The sequence below is a fragment of the Pygocentrus nattereri genome, chromosome 12, assembly GCF_015220715.1.
Source record: "Pygocentrus nattereri isolate fPygNat1 chromosome 12, fPygNat1.pri, whole genome shotgun sequence".
In the NCBI taxonomy this organism is placed as follows: Eukaryota; Metazoa; Chordata; class Actinopteri; order Characiformes; family Serrasalmidae; genus Pygocentrus; species Pygocentrus nattereri.
In genome coordinates, this window is record NC_051222.1 from 33,926,173 (window position 1) to 33,946,982 (window position 20,810).

The following is a 20,810-nucleotide window of genomic DNA, read 5'->3' on the forward strand; positions in this document are numbered from 1 at the left end:
CTCTCTGGGTGGGTAGGATTGCCCCCATCACTCAGTGTAATGCTAGTCTGCCCAGGCGTCTGTTAGCTGACAGATCTTTCCTCCAAGCGCATTCAGTTGTCCAGTGATGTTGCGTGAGCAGCAGTTCAAAAAGATGCGGCAGCGCTTCACAGGTCTTGAAGAAAGTCTGTGTTTGCCTTTGCTCTCCAAGCGCTGGTGGTATTGTGTGATTGGGGGAGTCCTAACTAGCGAGTGGAACTGAATATGACTAAATTGGAGAGAAAATTGGGGAAAAATCCAAAAAAGGGTGATTGAAGTCAGAAGAATTAGATGGCTAGGCTGTGCAAGAACATTCACCTGTTATTTTGGCTGCATGTTTGGGGTCATTGTCTTATTGGGACAACCACTGGGACTTCTTACCTTACTTGGTCAAAAAGACTAAAGTCTTTTTAAATTTCTCCCAGTAGATCATTCCATATTTCCTTCAATGATGTGTAATGCTCCAGTACTGTTTGCAGAGAAGCAGCCTCATATCACGATGCTCCCACCTCCGTACTTCACTGTTGGGGTTCTCGGGATCAAATGCGCAGTTTATCTTATTGTTCTCTGTATAAATGTTGTTCTTGCACCTTTCCGGTTATTCCTCAAGTCTTTTCAAGTGGATGCTAACTTCTGTCTTCCCTTCCTTATCAGTAGTCTGAGACAAATGTTGTGTGAAGCACCTGTTCATGAGCTTCTATGAACTTTCTGACTGCGTACTATCAAAATAACTGTACCGACAGGGATGTTTAAGGTCTTTGCTATGGCTCTGTAGCTTATTCCATTTAAGTGATGTTTAATAATGTTGACTCTGGGAGTGACAGGAAGCTCCTTCACCTTTGCCATGAGTGCATGACTACTCATAGCATGAGATCTTCTCAATAAAATGCAACTTCTTGTATAATGAATAAGAAGAATAAGATCTGCACCCTCAACTGTAAGAACTATTGTTGTGGAATGGAAGTGTTTAGGAGCAACAATAGCTCAGTAACAAAGTGGTAGACCATGCAAACTCACAGAGTGGGGCTGTTGAGTGATGAAGTGAGGTGATGAGTGCCCATCCTCTGGTGAATCACTGAAGGCTTCCAAATTGCTTCTGTACGCAACATCAGCAAAAGAACTGCACATTAGGAGCTTCACAAAATGGGTTTGCATGGTTGAGCAGCTGCACACAAGCCTAAGATCAAAATGTACAACGCCAAGCATCAGACGGCGTGGTGTTAAGCACCGCCACTGGACTCTGGAGCAGTGGAAACATATTCTGTGGAGAGACGAATCACACTTCTCTATCTATCAGTCTAATGGATGAGTCTGGGTTTGGTCAATGCCAGGAGAATGTTACCTGCCTGACTCCACTATGCCAGCTATAAAGTTTGGTGGAGGAGGGATAATGATATGGGGCTGTTTTCAGGGGTTGGTCTAAAAGCTTTAGGTCCAGTGAAGGGAAATCTTAATGCTTCAGCATAACAAGACATCTTGGACAAGTGTATTCTTCCAGCTTTGTGGGAACAGTTTGGGGAAGAACCTTTCCTGTTCCAACATCACTGAGCCCCAGTGCACAAAGCAAGGTCCATAAAGGCCTACCTGGGTGAGTTTGGTGTGGAAAAAGCTGACTGGCCCTCACAGATTCCTGGCCTCAACCTGATAGAACACCTTTGGGATGAACTAGAATGCAGATTGTGAGCCAGGCCTTCTCGTCCAACATCAGTGGTCTGACCTCAAAAATACTCTTCTGGATGAATGGGCAAAACTTCCCACAGACACACTCCAGAATATTGTGGAAGTTTCCCAGAAGAGTGGAAGCTGTTGTAGCTGCAAAGATGGACCAACTCCATATTAATGGCTATGGATTTAGAATTGTACTCATAAAGGCTCCTGTAGGTGTGATGTGTAGGCGTTCCATTACTTTGCCCATATAGTGTCTATATGAGAATTATATTCAAACAAAATTGTCTCACATAGACTCACAGTGTTCATATTTCTCTGATTGGTTTGAACCAAATAACAGACAGATGGTAGGACTGTCAGGAATTTAAAAACAACAAGAAAAACAAACACTATATATTTATAATAATATTCACTGGAGTCATGAAGTCAAGTGTCGTCTACTCGGCTATTTCTGACTGCATAAATATCCGATGAGTCAAAGCATCCACTCACACAAACACGGTTACAGGCAGAAAACAAGAACAGCAAAGGCTAAAGATGGACGTAGCGGAGGAGAAGAGGAACCTGATGAAGAAAATGAAGATGATATAGAAGGCATTATTCTATAGTGAACAACTAGTTTATTATGTAATTTGACACTGTATGACATACTGTTATTTATAAACATTGACAAACGTATAGATAAGATTCACAACAGAAGCTGCATCAAGCTATCTTTTGTACTTTAGAATTCATTAAATATTCACTTTAATAAGAGCCTTCAGAAATTAAATAACAGTGGCCCCAAGTCTGAACCTTGAGGGACTCCGCAAAAGAAAATGATCATACTTAAACAAGCAAGTTTACAACTTCACTGTGGTCAGGCCCAGTTAGGTAGCTAACACGTATTGGTTATTATATAATAATAATAATAATAATAATAATAATAATAATAATAATACAACTACTTTTTTATTACTTTTTTATCATGTGTATTTTTTCATACTATACATGCAAGCTTTCAAACGTTCTCTTTATTTCAACACCTCCATCTCTCTCTCTCTCTCTCTGTCTCTCTCTCTCTCTCTCTGTCATTGATAGTTTAACCATCTGCTCTGTTTTTTGACAGGAGCTTCAGTTCAGTCACAGATACAGATGAGTGTCCACACTCTGAATGTGTCTTAAACAAAGTTTGAGAGAGAGAGAGAGAGAACAAAAGAGAGAGAGAATAAAACAGAGAGACAGAGAGAAAAAATGAAAGAGAACAAGAGAGAAGAACAGCAAGAGGGAGAACAGAGACAGAGAAGAGCAGACAGAGAAAACAGGAAAGAGTAGAGGGAGAAAAAGAGAGCAACAGTTAGAGAAAATGTAAGGGAAGTTAGAGACCAATAATAGAGAGAGAGATAGAGAGAGTAAAGCAAGGGCAGTGGAGAGAGAGAACAAGAGAGATGAATAGAGAGAGGGAGAACAAGGCAGAGTAGAAAAAGAAAGAGCGAGAAGTCGAGAAATTGTGGAAAAGAATGAGAAACAGATAATATATATATATATATATATATAGAGAGAGAGAGAGAGAGAGAAAGGACAAGAAAATTAGAGAAGAAACGAGAGAAAGAAATGTGGAGAGAAAGACAGGGCGAGAGAGAGAGAGAGAGAGAGAGAGAGAGAGAGACTCATATAGACTAGTTAATCACGTTGAATAATTCATGCTGTGCTCTGTAATCTGACACTGCACTGTTAGGCCATATCTACTGTACTGTATAATCCCCAGTGTAATGACCCTCAGGAGAAAGTGACTAAACACAGAACTGAACAGGCTGCACTGAGTCTCGGTTCCTCTCAGAGGTTCTACCTCAATCTGTTAAGGCGTTTCAGCCTGTTTTTTAATTATGTAACTCCTGGTATGAAGGCTTGACCTTGAAGTCGAAACCCTTTGGATTTTTTGGAGGGTCCAGGACCTCCTAATTAACCTTTTGGACCCAGTAAATATCTCAAAATCAAAATCCCTGAAGATAAACTGACTTTCATGTTATGCTGTCAATTCAGCAAAAATAGACGCTCAAATAAAAACGAAGTGAAGCTCATTGTTTATCCGCTTCTCCCACGATCAGCTCTGTCTTTGGTATTCTTGACTAACTAGAGCTTCAGCGCTGCTCTGCCTCAGGGTTGCACTGTAGCAAACTGGCTCACCCAGTTGGCCCTTCATAGCCTAGCAACTGTAACTATGTCTGGGAAAGCACTTTACAGCATGCCGTAACATATTTTGAAACCTAAAAACTTGCCCAATTTCACATGAGTTTGGTAAAAAGAGTGAATAGTTCCTAATTGATCAAATTAACGACAAAGCAGATGTATAAGAACTCAATGCATGAGACAAAGAGCACGTTGCCAAACTAGAACTGAGCGTTTCTAAAAGAAGAACTGCTAAACCAAAGATTCTGTTGCCATTGAAGCGTCAGCACCACTATAAAATTGAAACGAAGTGAATTAGCAGTCAGATAATACGGGACTCCTAAATACCAGGGAGTATTTCACACACTGCTCATAACAGCTGTTCTTGCCATACTTCGATCTTCTCTCAGCTGCATCGTGTTGGAGCACACAGTCTCAGAGACTAGGACAAAAACTATGACTTAACAAGTGAGCAACTCTTCCTTGACGTATGCCAGGATCAGACCACATGACACTTTTCTCTTTCACGATAGTCATATAGTTCTTCAAGGTCCTCAAAATAAGATGGTTCTTTAGTAAAGACAGTCATTCTATATAGACCCATGAACACTCAGACCCATTTGCTTGAATAAAAGGTTCTTCGCATGGAAAAATGGTTCTTCAGGTCGGAAAATATGTTGCATGCCATTCTGTATAGCTTCAAAAAGGGTTGTGTTATTGTTACTTTGTTGCTTGTTGATGTCAAGCTTATAACAAAAGAAGAACATTTTGGTCCTGTAGAGAACTCTTTTCAAACAGGTTCTATATAGAACACTTTCTCCATCAATCTGAAGAACCATTTCACCACAAAGAGAATTTTTTAATGCATGAAAATGGGTTGCTGAGACCTTGTAGTCCTACAAAGCACCATGGTCTTTACCAAAGAACTCTTGAAGAACCATCTTTCACAAGTCTGCACATTAGCAAAACGTTGTTCCAAGTTTTAAGAGGGGAAACGGAACCTACTAAGAGTTTGGGGGCAACCAAATCTCCATCTGTTGTGACATCACAACCACAACTTACTCTGGTCTTCTTGGCCAGCTTCATCACTATCACTGAATAATTAGGAGTGGGTGATAATAAATAATTGCCCCCCCCCTTTGGAGGCATATGACCCCTAAATGTAACTAAAGCCCATCAGTGAGGAGGTGAACTTTACCATTCTCTGCTATCACTGAAGACGAGCCTACAGAGCAGCGCTAGTAGCCTCTGAATAAGGTAATGTTTTTCTTTGTTTGAGGGACCCATTTCATAGGGGAAGACTTCAACCACTGCCCCTTGTTCCAATGGGCAAGGTGACACTCGATAACCAGGGGCAGGGGTAAACATAAGAAATGGGACTGGGCCTCTGTCAGATTAGGCAGTCATAGGGCCACAAATGTGTACCGTGTTTTGGCCAGGAGACTGGCACTGCTACAAGTTTGGCACTGACCAATCATTGTTCATGTTGTTGAGCAAGTTTATGGGTCATCGGGGAGGAGCGTCAAGAACCTGTCAATCAGACAAAGAAAAAAACGATTGTGGATCCGTTCCTGTGTGTCACAAAGAGGCTGCCTAATCTTCACAAAGAACTTGAGGTAATTAAGGAGTTAGCATATCTAGAACATAAAGCAGGCATATCTAGAACATAAACCTTTCCTCTTTTTTTTGTTCCTCCTGAAAGCACCATCACCGTCCCTCTTTCTCTTGGCTGTGTTTTTATCTGTGCACTGGGCAGTGCTCTGTCAGCCTACCGGTTAATGCCAAGGAATGTCATGGGCAGAAAAATACATCAATTCTGACATGCTAGACTTTTCATCAGGCTGTCGTGGGATATGCCAGATGTTACACTGATGTTCTTTGATAACGTCACATTACAAGACCCGTTCATTGTTCCCGATGCTCGTATTCAGGCCTGACACTGAAAATTTGTGGCCTGAAAATGGTGTCAAAATTGCTGAATTCATGCAATCAAATCCCAGCATAAGATAAAAGAGTGATGGACAACACTTCAATTCCCCAACATCCCCGTATTTTGGTCATTGTCCCTTGTGAAAACATAAGGTGGAAACATTCACATAGGATAGAATGACATGAAATCCAACAGAACAAAAAAAAGATTACATAAGAATGGAATAGAGTAGAATGGAATCCAACAGAATGGGACAGAATACATAGGAATGGGATGAAATGGAATGGAATAGAATGGAATGCAACAAGAAGGAACAGAGTACACTGGAATGGAATGGAATGGAATGGAATGGAATGTGACAGGATGGAACAGAGTACATTGGAAGAGAACGGAACAGAATGGAATACAAGGCACCGGAATGGAACTGATTTTTCCGATGATATCACAATCGTGTTGCCAGCGTTTGGGTAGACAAATTCAAGATCATTCAGCAGTGCTGTGGCAGTTTGTAATGAGATATAAAAAAGCCATAACTGATCCATCAAAGGCAGTAAAACACTTTAGAATGTTTAAAAGCACATTCCCTGATTAGAGTATGCGAGTGTCCTGACTTGATTTTATTTGATTTGTTGCTTTAGTCATGACAAATGAAAGCTAAAATCTAAATGGTTGAGACTGCTTGCATCCCAAACTGCGCACAAGCACACTAAATATTAGCGCATATACCATTAGAAGTGCATTCATCCGTGTAGTAGGTGAAGTACAGAAGTGTGTGGTTTGGGATGTAGCGTTAGATCAGCCAGTGAGATGCGCTAAACAGCTGCTCTGCTGTGCTTCTCGTTAGCTGTATTCAAGTATTTATTGATTTAGGATCATTTATTGAGCTAAATTAATGCATTTATTGAGCTAAGCTGATGTTGGCTTCATATTCGCCAACTTTCATATTCGCCAAATTCACTAAGGCACCTCAGTGTAACATTAACTGCAGCACCATTTAAGGTGGAACGGAAAATTCAAAGGAAAGCTGATGAATAAAAAGCCATCTTGAGCTTGCTTTTTAGGTATGAGGTCATTATTTAAGTGCGTTGGAAGCCACTTTTATTCGTTTTTATAAAGTATCACACAATAGAAAGTCTTTTTCATGGTCATCCTGGTCTATTTGGTTGTTTTTGTCCACCCACAGGGCTGTATCTGCAGTACCGGTGATGAGTTGAGCTCTATCAGAGCACAGTCAGAGTTACAGCTCACCTACCAACATGGCTATATGGTCCACTTAATGACGCAGCAGCGCAGAATGGAATGCAAATGAATGGAGTGCAGTTGAATGGAACTGAACTGACTTGTTCTAGTATCAAACCCTCTGTAAGAGCTGCTCCATCCCCCTCAGGCACCTTTGACTCATTCACCCTGAATAGATTTCACACTTATTTTACAATGGTCATAATTCATTCTGCACTCTGTGGCTGAGAGCTTCTGTAGCACGCTTGGCTACAGTTGCTCCACACTGTTTTTTATGACCTTTGAAATCAAAACAGCTTCATCCTGCACCAACGCTGCTATTATATACAACTGACATCCCCTTCGACTATTTGGATTCAATCAGCACTGAACATAGCTTAATTCAGAATCTGGTGCGTTGGATTTCCAGACCAACAGGAGATGGTGGATTAAACTGTTTAGATGTTTGACTTTGTAATATCCGCAGGGGCAATTACCCACTGCCAAGAACAAGCTCCAGTTACAGTGTCATATTAACACCAGTTTTGCAGTAATATCTACTGTGTTGGATTAACAGTTACAGTGTTGAATTAACAGTTACAGTGTTGTATTAACATCTACAGTGTTGTATTAACACCTACAGTGTCAGATTAACAAATGCAGTTTTGCAGTTACATCTACAGTGTTGTATTAACAGTTACAGTATTGGATTAACATCTACAGTGTTGTATTAACATCTACAGTGTTGTATTAACACCTACAGTGTCAGATTAACAAATGCAGTTTTGCAGTTACATCTACAGTGTTGTATTAACATCTACAGTGTTGGATTAACAGTTACAGTGTTGGATTAACACCTACAGTGTCAGATTAACAAATACAGTTTTGCAGTTACATCTACAGTGTTGTATTAACAGTTACAGTGTTGTATTAACATCTACAGTGTTGTATTAACATCTACAGTGTTGGATTAACAGTTACAGTGTTGGATTAACAGTTACAGTGTTGTATTAACATCTACAGTGTTGGATTAACAGTTACAGTGTTGGATTAACAGTTACAGTGTCAGATTAACAAATACAGTTTTGCAGTAACATCTACAGTGTTGGATTAACACCTACAGTGTCAGATTAACAAATGCAGTTTTGCAGTAACATCTACAGTGTTGGATTAACAGTTACAGTGTTGGATTAACAGTTACAGTGTTGAATTATCACCTACAGTGTCAGATTAACAAATGCAGTGCTGTACTAATACCTGCAGTGTTGGATTAACATTGGTAATGTTGGATTAACAAACACCTGCAATGTTGATATCACATTTACAGTGTTGGATTGACGTCTACATGCTTGCAGTGATGGATTGACAAACTGATAAATATTAGATCAACTAAATTATTTCTGCAGGATAACTCATTTGGCTAAATCACATTCTTTTTCTTACATCTAGTCCATCTATAAGCAGAAAGTGCAAGCAACCTTGAAAAGCAGCGGAAAGACATCTCTGCAGATTTCTTTGAAGATATGACAGCGAGTCACATGAAAGAAAGGAGAGGAAAAGAGCGGACAAGCCCACATTCGTCTGAGTTTAACATTCTATGTAAGTGTTGAGGGCAATTTCCTGCTTTTGTCCTGAAAGTAAAAAATGAATATTTTGTAAGCTGAATAAATGAAGGGTCTCGGAGTTTTGCACAGTCACCGGCTTGGCTTACATCAGCGTTAAGCTACATCTCTGCCTCTATTTATCAACCTGTTATCCATCAGGCGGCTCATCCATGGTACCCAAGTTCTTAAACAGATCCTTCAGAACCTGCAGGATTACGTACTCATTATCTAGAATTCTAACATCTGTAGATCAAAATGAGTCCATTAAAAAGTATATGCATGTTTTAAATATGTATGCTGCACGGCACGGTTCTCAGGAGTCTATGGAACCCTCTCATATGGTCAGTGGTGTGTTAGACAAGTAAACATTAGTTTTTATATAATAGAATAGAATAGAATAGAATAGGATAGGTGAACTCTCAAAAAGATAATTCTTCATGGGCTCTTTAGTAAAGAAAGTGGTTCTATATATAAACACTTTGCATGATTAAAAGGTTCTTTGCGTGGTGAAAGCCTTATATGGTTCTGTATATAAATCCTTTGTGATAAAGGTTCTATATAGCATCAAAAAGAGTTCTCCCTGACATCCAAACAATAACAGAACCCTTTTTGTGCTATATACACACTCAGAAATGTTGGTTCTTCAAGAGTTCTTTAGTAAAGAAAATGGTTTTATATAGACCCATGAACATTCAAAGAACCCTATCCATGATCAAAGAGTTTTTTGCATCAAGAAAGCGTTGTTCAGACTGATGTACTGTAGGTGGTTCTATATAGAACCTTTTTGAAAAGGGTTCCATGTAGCATCAAAAAAGGTACTTCTGTTGTTACAATGTCAGGCTTGTTACAAAAACCCTTTAATCGTGCAAAGGGTTCTTTGAGTATTTATGGTTGTATATAGAACCCTTTTCTTTATTAAAGAACCCTTGAAGGAAAATCTTTTTCAAGTGTGTAGAACCCTTTTTTAAAATTTTAGAACCATATACTGCAGGTTCTCTATCAATCAGAAGAACCTTTCACCATGCAAAGAACCCTGTAATCGTGCAAATGGTTCTTTGAGTGTTCATGGTTCTATAGAGAACCATTTTCTTTACTAAAGAACCCTTGAAGGACCATCTTTTTCAAGTGTGTAGAATCCTTTTCAAATAAGGTTCTACATAGAAGTATCTACTGCACGTTCTCTATCAAAGAGAAGAACCTTTCACCATGCAAAGGACCCTGTAATCGTGCAAAGCGTTCTTTGAGTGTTTATGGTTCTATAGAGAACCGTTTTCTTTACTAAAGAACCCTTGAAGGACCATCTTTTTCAAGTGTATAGAATCCTTTTCAAATAAGGTTCTACATCTTCTTATCAATCAGATGAACCTTTCACCATCCAAAGAACCATTTTAATTGTGCAAAGGGTTCTTTCAGTGTTTATGGTTCTATAGAGAACAAGTTTCTTTACTAAAGAACGCTTGAAAGACCATCTTTTCATGATTGTAGAAATGTAAAGATTTGGTTTTAGTGATTTAAAGTAAATTTATAATGAAGTATTATTATTATTATTATTATTATTATTATTATTATTATTATTACTGCTATTATTATTGTTATTGTTGTTGTTGTAAGTTGTATTATTAGTATTAGTATTGTTGTTGTTAGTAGTATTATTAGTATTAGTAGTTGTAGTATTGATGTTGTTGTTGTTGTTGTTAGTAGTAGTATTATTAGTATTAGTAATAGTATTAGTAGTAGTATTGTTGTTGTTGTTAGTAGTATTAATATTAGTAGTAGTAGTATTGTTGTTGTTGTTAGTAGTATTAATATTAGTAGTAGTAGTATTGTTGTTGTTGTTAGTAGTAGTAGTATTATTAGTATTAGTAGTAGAAGTAGTGTTGTTGTTGTTAGTAGTATTAATATTATTAGTAGTAGTATTGTTGTTGTTGTTGTTGTTGTTGTTAGTAGTAGTATTAGTAATATTAGTAGTAGTAGTAGTAGTATTGTTGTTGTTGTTGTTGTTGTTGTCTTCTAGTTACTGAGATTATACTCTTCAACCTTTATGAGATAAATACAACAATAAACAACTAAGCGCGTGCGCTGCTGGACAGGTCAAAGACTCGCGCGCTGTCACAGGTAAATAACTTTTTGGGCCACTTGCTGTGGTCAGACCCTCCACTGGACTCCCTGCCCCCCAGTCATGCCCCCCACACGCGCCAACAAACAGCCACGGAGGTACTTATTGACTGACCACCAAGGGGTGGTGGTGGTCCACCCCCTCACAGAGCCCCGCACGAGCTCACTTCAGTGCACAAACCAGCGCACGTACCTGAAGAGCGCGTGTGCTGTGGACCCTCGCGCTCATCGTCCCCCTCTCCAAGGCGCAGGCAGTGAGGAAAAGTCCCGGATTCACGGCAGACTCATGGTAATCCAACACGCGCGGCTCGAGCTCCACGGAGTTCACGCGTCGAAGCGTTGCGCGCGCGCGCGCGGCAGAGCGGAGCAGCGCGTGCACTGTAGCGCGGCTGAGAGTGAACAGGCAGCTCCAAGCACGAGAGCAGCTCACTCAACAACACCCCCCCCCCCTCACACACACACACACACACACGCCTTTGCTTCGCTGACGTCACGTGAGGTCCGAGGAGACGTGCGCGCGCGGGAGCCTGACTGGACAGACTGGCTTCAGGTTTTGGAGACCGGTATTGCAGGAGACGCGCGCGGAGCCAGAAAGGGGGGGGGGGGGGGGGGGGGAAACATTTAACTAGCCAATAAAATCGCGCTTCACCTGAGAAAGCTCTCAAACCTCCCTGCTGGTCTCCTCATCACCAATATGTCCCTGTGTGGAAGACACATGTTCAGGGTCAGAAGACACATTCCCTCCAGGTCCCGGTCAGAGCTGGAGCCTATCCCAGCGGTCATGGGGATAGCAGGATATACCCTGGGCAGGTCACCAGTCCGTCGCAGGGCAGACAGACAGACAGATTCACTCACGCATGTCCAACTGGCTGAACTGCATGTCTTTGGAAACCGGAGAACCCGGGGAGAACATGCAAACTCCACACAGAGAGGGCCGAGGTCGCCCGGCCGGGGAATCGAACCCAGACCCTCCTTGTTACAATTTCTGGTTTATGTTGGCTGCAGTGTTTTATTAAAACAACAACTGAATGAACGTTTACAGTGATGTACTCACACATACGGTGTTGGATTAATACGTACAGTCTTAGATTAACATATACAGTCTTGGATTACCACCTACAGTGTTTGTTAGATTAATGCTCACAATGTTGGATTAACACCAGCAGTACAGGATTAATCAATATAATGGAAAGTTAACACTAACAGTGTTTTTAATAGTGTTACTTTTGCACTAATAGTGCTAAATAAACACTTACAGAGCTGGATTAACAGTTATAACATTGAGTTCACACCTACAGTGTTGGATTAATGCCCACAGTGTTGGATCAGAGTTTGCAATGTTGGATTAACACCTGCAGTCTTGAATTACACCTGCAGTGTTGGATTAAAACCAATGATATTGGTTTAATACCTATAAGGTTGAATTAACACTTACAATGTTACTTTTGCACTATCAAATGCTAAATAAACACTTGCAAAACTGGATTATGAATTACCACATTGCATTAACACCTACATTGTTGGATTAAGGAGCACAGTGTTGGATTAGCATTTGCAATGTTGGATTAACACCTGCACTGTTGCATCAACACCAGCAGTAATGGATTAATGAATTAATGCTTATAGTGGTGCATTAACACCTACAGTGTGAGTTTTAACACTTACAGTGTTGAATAAACACCTACAGTGGTAATTGAACAATTAAAAAAAAATGACTTAACGCCTACAGTGCTGGATTAACAGTTACAATATTAGATTAATGCTTACAGTATTGGATTAGCATTTCAATGTTGCAGTAACATCTAGAGACTATTTATAGAATTATGTCTGCAGTGCTGGATTAACAGCAACAGCACTGTATAGAAATATAGTTTTGAATTAACACCTCAGTGCTGAAGATACACCTACAGTGCTGGGTTAACAGTGACCATGTTGGATAAACACCTGTAGTGTTGGATTAACAATGTGGTTTGGAGACTGTGGCTCTGTCTAAAAGACAGGAGGCTGATCTGGAGGTGGCGGAGATGAAGATGCTGAGATTTTCGTTGGGAGTGACCAGGATGGACAATGAGCAGAAATGAGCAGATCAGAGGGACGGTGAAGGTGGAGCAGTTTGGAGATAAAGCCAGAGAGGCCAGGTTGAGATGGTTTGGACATGTGTTGAGGAGGAATAGTGGATATATTGGTCAAAGACTGTTGGAGATGGAGCTGCCGGGTAGAAGGAGAAGAGGTAGACCTCAGAGAAGGTTTATGGATGTAGTGAAGGTGGACATGGAGATGGTTGGTGTGAAAGTAGAGGAGGCAGTGGATAGGGCAAGATGGAGGCAGATGATCCGCTGTGGAGACCCCTAAAGGGAGCAGCCGAAAGAAGAAGAAGAAGAAGTGTTGGATTAACAAACACCTACAATATTGATGTATAACCTACAGTGTTCAGAGTAACATCTACATGCTTGCAGTGATGGATTAACGAATTAAATTAACAGTAATATTTTTTTTCAGTTAATAGGAGCAGATTTAGACCTACTTATTTGCAGTTTCCAGTTTGCTCTATGCGAGATTTACAGCCGTACGCCAGGGGACAATGCTCAGAGTGACTGTACTAGTTAGAACCCATGCAGTGAGGAGTGGCAATCAGATTAGAGGTCACTGTAGGCCTGTAGTTTTAAGCAGTGACGCTGCAGCTGTTATTCAGTTAAACCTGATTAGATTTCCTCTTGTATTATAAAAATAGACATCTGTCAGCCTGTTCCCTTTAAGGCTCGTAATGTGCTTGAGTGTGTGTGAGTAGTTAGATGTGTGGCTTGGACAAAAAGTCCAAGAGTTTTAGGAAATAGTTGGAAAGACGAGTGTAGATTTACCTGCTTGACGAGTATCTGGAATCTAACACTACACACAGCTTCCTTCACCCTCCAAATGACCTTAACCCTTAACCTTAAAAATTGCATGGTGTTGCCATGAGGCAGCAATCACTTTGTCAATTTTAGTAAAAAAGCACTAATATGAAATCCACGTTTTCCTATTTAATTGTGGGACAAGGGTCTTTGACTTTGAAAGGACAAATATTGTATGACTTCACATGACCAGCAATTCTTAGTACGATGTTATTACCATATATTCCAAATAGCAATTCAAAATGTATTCATTTACAACATTTGTGAATATTGGGTCATACGTTTTCACCAAGTATAAGTTGGATTTGTTTGGTCTTATATAATAATAAAAGGTGTTTTTAGAGGAAAAAGTTGATTTTATGGTGCTTTTTTTTATATTATATGGTGGTATGGGATGATTGGGCATTGTTGCCGCATTGAATAAATGGCCCACTTAAAATAATTTAAATAACAAAAACGTTAATATTTTTATCATTTTAAGTAATAATCATGCAGTGCATCTTAATTTTTAATTTTAATTTTTCTCTTAGTTTTTCTTGTTTTTGGGTATTTTGTAAGTGATGGAAAATAAATAGAATCAGTAATATTCTATAGATCTATATATCAATAGCACTTTGTTTTTTGCCAGTATTTGAAACGTTTATTTATTTATGTTTGTTTATTTTGTACCTCTGTGGGGAAAACCTCCTTAAAAACTATACAAATGTGCATTAAAGTTAGAAGATTTAAGAGATGAGCTTTCATGAGCTTTGGGTAACGACCGACAGAACGAGATCAAGCGGCCGAAATGAGTTTCCTCCGCAGGGTGTCTGGACTCTCCCTTAGAGATAGGCTGAGAAGTTCGGTCATCCGGGAGGGACTCGGAGTAGAGCCGCTGCTTCTTCACATCGAGAGGAGCCAGCTGAGGTGGTTCTGGCATCTGGTTAGGATGCCTCCTGGCAAGTCCACCAAGAGGAGACCCCGAGGAAGACCCAGGACACGCTGGCGTGACTATATCACCCAGCTGACCTGGGAACGCCTCGGAATCCCCCCCAGGGAGCTAGTGGAAGTGGCTGGAGAAAGGGAGGTCTTGGCCCCATTGCTAAGGATGCTGCCCCCGCGACCCGAACCCCAGAGAAGCAGAAGATAATGGATGGAAAATGGAACCAAGAGATCAAGATTTTGATGCAACAGCAATGATCAGGGCGGCTTTTGTACTGGGCAAAATTGGATGGTCGCCCAGGACCTACATGACCCAAGAACACCATGACAAAATTGTATACACTGAACATGTTGATGTTAAGTAAATCCATCCTGAAGCACTTCTACATTTTAGAAATACCTGTTTTAATATCTGTAATTGTAGCGATTGTTTTGGGGAATTTGAGTGCAGCCCCATCCTCCGGTCATGGTTATGATGGTTGAAGGCAGGCGGCTATGAACAAGCATTTAAGTGATAATCTGCACTGAAGAAAGCGGTGGTTTACTGTGAGGTTCTGGGGGCTGAGAGGGAAAATCAAATGAAGTCAACCAAGCGAAGCAGAGAAATGCAAAAAGAGAGAAAAGCATTGTTTTATTCAGACAGATCAGAGAGCTGCACAGGCTCAGCCGAGCGTAACGCTAGTGCTAATGTTAGTGGAGATAGTTGCTCACAAAAGCATAATCCATTCAGGCACTAAGCAATTCTCTCAAAATGTAATGGGATTATGTTACTTACTACACCCTGGAAAGGTAATCATATTACTCATGGCTTAACTTCTACATTATGCTGTAGCAAATGATCTCACTTATCACCATATTGGCAGATGATCTGGCTTGTGTCAAGCACTGTTCATTAAAACAAGCAAAATGATTACTGAGGTTATGTCTGAGATTAGAGAGAGAGATGCAGTGAGAGAGACACAGAGAGAGAGAGAGAGAGAGAGAGAGAGAGAGAGAGAACCGAGAGAGTGGGGGGGGCAGAAACAGAGAGAGAGAGACACAGAGAAAGAGAGGGAGAGAGAGAGACAAGAGAGAGAAGGAGAGAGAGAGACAGACAGAGACAGAGAAGAGAGAGAAAGCGAGAGAGAAAGAGAGACAGAGAGATGCAGTGAGAGAGAGATAGAGGCAAAGAGAGAGAAAGAGAGAGAACAGAGAGAGTGAGAGGGAGAGAGAGACAGAGAGAGAGAAAAGAGAGAGAAAGAGTGAGAGGCAGAGACAGAAAGACATACAAGGGAGAGGGAGAGAGAGACAGAGACAGAGAAAAGAGAGAAAGCAAGAGAGAGAGAGAGATGCAGTGAGAGAGAGACATAGAGTGAGAAAGAGAGAGAACAGAGAGAGTGGGGGGGCAGAGACAGAGAGAGATACAGAGACAGAGAGGGAGAGAGAGAAAAGAGAGAGAAGGAGAGAGAGAACAAAGAGAGTGAGAGGGAGAGAGAGAGTCAGACAGAGAGAGAGAAGAGAGAGAGAGAGAGGCAGTGAGAGAGAGAGAGAGATAGAGAGAGATAGAGAGAGAGAGAGAGAGAGAAGAGAGAGAGAGAGGCAGTGAGAGAGAGAGAGAGAAAACGAGAGAACAGAGAGAGAGGAGAGAGAGAGTCACACAGAGAGAGAGAAGAGAGAGAGAGAGAAGCAGTGAGAGAGAGAGACAGATAGAGAGAGAGAGAAAACGAGAGAACAGAGAGAGAGAGGAGAGAGAGAGAGAGAAAACGAGAGAACAGAGAGAGAGAGGAGAGAGAGAGAGAACAGAGAGAGTGAGAGGAGGATGTCACTCGTTTTTTTAATCAATACCACCTGGTTGGTGTAATTTTATATTTCTGCTGTGTCTCTAAAGCCGTCCATTACTGCGCCCCCCACCCCCCGCCCCCCCCGCCACCCCCCAGGACATGACCACCACCAAAAGAGTGTGTGCTGAGTCAGAGGGGCACTCAAATAACACACACACACACACACACACACACACACACACACACACACACACACACACACAGGATAAGAAAACAGATAAGACATTATGATATCAATAGTGAAAGATAAAGAAAGAGAGTGGTAGAGAGCTCATATAGAGAAACAGAGAGAGAGAGAATAGAAAAGGAGAGATGTAACAGACAGAGAGAGAGAGAGAGAGAGAGCACAGAGGAAAGAGATTAGAGAGAAGGGAAAAGAGAGAAAGAGAGAGGAGAGAGAAAAGAGATGGTGAGTCTATATACAGTGGTGTTTGTGACCCCTTTAGAATTTTTAGAAATTCGAAATAAAACGTCATCAGATTTTCTAAGTCCTAATAGAAGATAAAGAGAACCACATTAAACAAATGAGACAAAAATATTATAAATAAAGAATATCATTAAAAATATAGGTCATTTATTTATTGAGGGAAATGATCTAATATTTCAGATCTTGATGGTAAAAGTGTGTGAACCTTAGTTTTCAGCATCTGCTGTGACCCCACTGCAGCTGTACCTGCGACTAAACATAGCCGGTAACAGTTGATTAGTCCAGCCCAGCGGCCTGGTGGAGTTTTAGCCCCTCCATACAAAACAGCTTCAGCTCTGGGATGGTGGTGGGTTTCCTCCCAGGAACTGCTGCTTCAGGTCTTCCACAACATTTCTACAGGATTAAGGTCAGGACTTTGACTCGGCTGCTTCCAAAACATTACCTTCATTCTTCTTTAACCTTCTTTGGTAGAACGACTTGTGTGCTTAGTGTCGCTGTCTTGCTGTATGACCCACGTTCTCTTGAGATTCAGCTCATGGACAGATGTCCTAACATTTGTTGGTGTAATTCAGAGGTCATTGATGCATCAATGATGGTAACCCGTCCTGATCCAGCTGCAGCAACACAGGCCCAAAGCACAATACTACCACCACCATGTTTCACAGATCGGATACATTTTTTTCCCCTTTCTCCAAACATAACACTTTGTTCTGAAAGCTTTCTGGCTGGCCTTTAGCAAACTGTAGATGGGCAGCAGAGGTCTTTTTGAAAAGCAGCGGCTTCTCCTTGCAACCCTGCCATGCACATATGCCACAGGTTCCTTTGTGACCTCGCAGACTATTACATACTTTGTTTTGATGGTGTGATCTTTGTTGGTTGACCACTCCTGCTGAGTGTAACACCGGTCTTGAATTTCCTTCATTTGTACGCAATCTGTCTGACTGTGCTTGGTAGAGTCCAAACTCCTTTAGAGATGGTTTTGTAACCTTTTCCAGCCTCTACAGCATCAATATAATAAATAAAACAGGGTGGTCACTCACAACCGATTGCCATCCTATCGACTGAAACCACTTGAATTTCACCTTCAAATGATCTACTAATTCTAAAGGTTCACACACTTTTGCCACTCACAGATCTGTAATATTGGATCATTTCCCTCAATAAATAAATGACCAAGTCTAATACATTTGTCTCAATTGTTTAGTTTGGTTCTTTATCTTCATCTACTATTAGGACTTGTGTGAAAATCCAAGGAAGTTTTAGATCACATTTATGCAGAAAATTCTAAAGGGTTCACAAACTTTCAAACACCACTGTAAATGCCCAGAGAGAAAAGAGAAAGAAAGAGTGAGGGAGGAAAGAAAACGAGACCCTTGCTCTTGTCTTTGTGTTGTTTTCGTCTCAAAATGTCAAAAAGTCCCCTGAGTAATATCAGTGGTCCTTTGCGCTGCCTTGCTGTTTATCTCTTCTCCTGCTGCGCTGATGAGAAGGACGTCTGTAAGGCAGCTGAGGTGAGTTTAGGCAGTTGCGGGTTTGAAAGATAGAGTTTCTTTTAAGGGGAACGTAATGTCAGTGCCTCCTTTGGGAGGTTTTGCTGGAGGGACGCAGCTGGAAATGACTGGTTTTGAGATGGAAGGATGAAAGAGTTAAAGCTGGCCGACTTTCTTTCCTCTAGAGAGGGATAAAGGGATGGTGGTGTTTAAAGACAGTGAGAGAGTGAGCGAGTCTGGGTGTTGTTATGGAAAAGAGAGCTATAGAGGAACACATGGCCTCCAACAGCAACCACCACCTTCATTACAGTGTCTGTGTGTGTGTGTGTGTGTGTGTGTGTGTGTGTGTGTGTGTGCACTTGCAGTAAATCTTCAGAGAGATGAATGTGCACATTCACACACTGAGGTTTGTCACAGTGAGTTTGAAAGACTGCGATCTGTTCAGGCATCTTAAACATTTCTGTCAAAATCCAGTAGAACAACATACTGAAGTGAAGCACTGGCTCTCTGACTGACTCCTGAATGTCCTCTTCAAAGTTCATCTGTCCTTGGAGATTTCAGTTCATTCACACAGAGCTAATTTGCGTCATCTCTCCTTCATTGCTGGCTCACAGGTTTGTGTCAGGACTAGAACATGTTGACAATGTGAGTCAAGTCAAAGAAGCAGAGTGTTGTTTTTCATTTATAAGACATGAAACCTTGAAATGGGCAGGCAGACAGATCAATGGGACTGAACCACTCAATATATTGATGATAATAATGATATACAGAGAGTACATCCCTCACATTTCTACAAATATTTTGTTGCATCTTTTCATAGGACAACACTATAGAACTGAACAGTACAGATTTACTAATTCAACGCGCATGTGTCAAGTGTCGTTGTCCCTCCCTGGTGTCATGTGACTCGTTATATTCAACATGGCACCTCATGGCAAAGAACTCTCTGTGGGTGTGAGAATTAGAATTGTTGCTCTCCACAAAGACACCTAGGCTATAAGAAGATTGCTAACACCCTGAAACTGAGCTATACCACAGTGGCCAAGGTCATACAGCGGTTTTCCAGGATACCAAAGACACCAGGACATCGACTAAAGAAGTTGAGTTTAAGTGTTCAGCATAAAAAAATAGACGCATTGAGTACTGCCAGCATTGCTGCAGAGGTTGAAGAAGTGGGAGGTCAGCCTGTCAGTGCTCTGACTATACGCCACACAATGCATCAACTCAGTCTGCATGACCATCGTCCCAGAAGGAAGCCTCTTCTGAAGCTAATGCACAAGAAATCCTGCAAACAGTTTGCTGAAGACAAGCAGTCCAAGAACATGGATTATTGGAACCACGTCCTGTGGTCTGATGAGACCAAGATAAACTTGCTTGGCTCAGATGGTGTCCAGTATGTGTGGTGGTGCCCATTCTGAAGCAGAGCAGTTTTCCAACATGATAACGACCCTAAACACACCTCCAAGATGACAACTGCCCTGCTGAAGGTAAAGGTGATGGACTGGCCAAGTATGTCTCCAGATCTAAACCCAATTGAGCACCTGTGGGGAATCCTCAAGCGGAAGGAGGAGGAGCACAAGGTGTCTAACATCCAGCTCCGTGATGTCATCATGGAGGAGTGGAAGAGGATTCCAGTAGCAACCTGTGCAGCTCTGGTGAATTCCATGCCCAAGAGGGTTCAGGCAGTGCTAGATAATAATGGTGGTCACTCAAAATATTGACATTTTGAGCACAATTTGGCCGTGTTCACTGTGAGGTGGACTCACTTTGTTGCCAGCTATTTAGACATTAATGGCTGTGTGTTGTTCTTTTCAGTGGACAGTAAATCTGCACTGCTATACAAGTTGCACACTGACCACTTTAACTTATATCCAAGTTTCATTTCTATAGTGTCGTCCCATGAAAAGATGTAATACATATTTGCAGAAATGGGGGCTCCTGAGTGGAGCAAACGTCTAAGTGTTGGCCCTGTCATCAGGAGACCACTTGTAGACAGCCGTCTGTAGCCGGGAATCCAAGAGGGCGCAATTGGCCTCGCTCTCTCTGGGTGGGTAGAATGGCCCCCCTTCTCCTCCCATCACTCAACGGAATGCTAGTCAGTGCAGGCTTCTGTTAGCTGACGTAACAGATCTGGAGGCTTTCCTCCGAGCGCGTTCGGCTGTCCCATGACGTCGCGTGAGCAGCAGTTCAAAAAGAAGTGGTGGCTGGTTTCACAGGTCTCAGAGGAAGCCTGTGCTGCCTTCACCCTCCTAGCACTGGTAGCATCATGTGATTGGGGGAGTCCTAAGTAGCGGGTGGAGTTGGAGACGATTAAATTGAGGAGAAAACTGGGTAAATATTTAAAAAAAAAATAATTTGCAGAAATGTGAAGGGTGTAACATACACACATTAGTATAACTAATAGACGACAGTAAATGAAAACAATCAGTCCCTTTGTTGGAGGGCAGGCACTACCATGAGTCTTTGTGTGTGGTCATCTGCATAGCCACACCTTCAAAATCTAAAGTGACAGCACCTGCCAGTAATATATGTATATATATATATATATATATATATATAT

General features: G+C 41.4%; 1 protein-coding gene across 1 annotated transcript in view; it reads right to left on the reverse strand.

The window, feature by feature from the left end:
• Nucleotides 1-11,096, reverse strand: part of gcgrb (glucagon receptor b) — an 82,482-nt gene extending 71,386 nt beyond the window's left edge. Inside the window, exon 1 of the mRNA XM_017682675.2 lies at nt 10,895-11,096. The gene's annotated coding sequence lies outside the window, so the exon portion shown is untranslated. The remainder of the gene's footprint in view (nt 1-10,894) is intronic.
• Between the last annotated feature and the right edge of the window lie 9,714 nt (nt 11,097-20,810).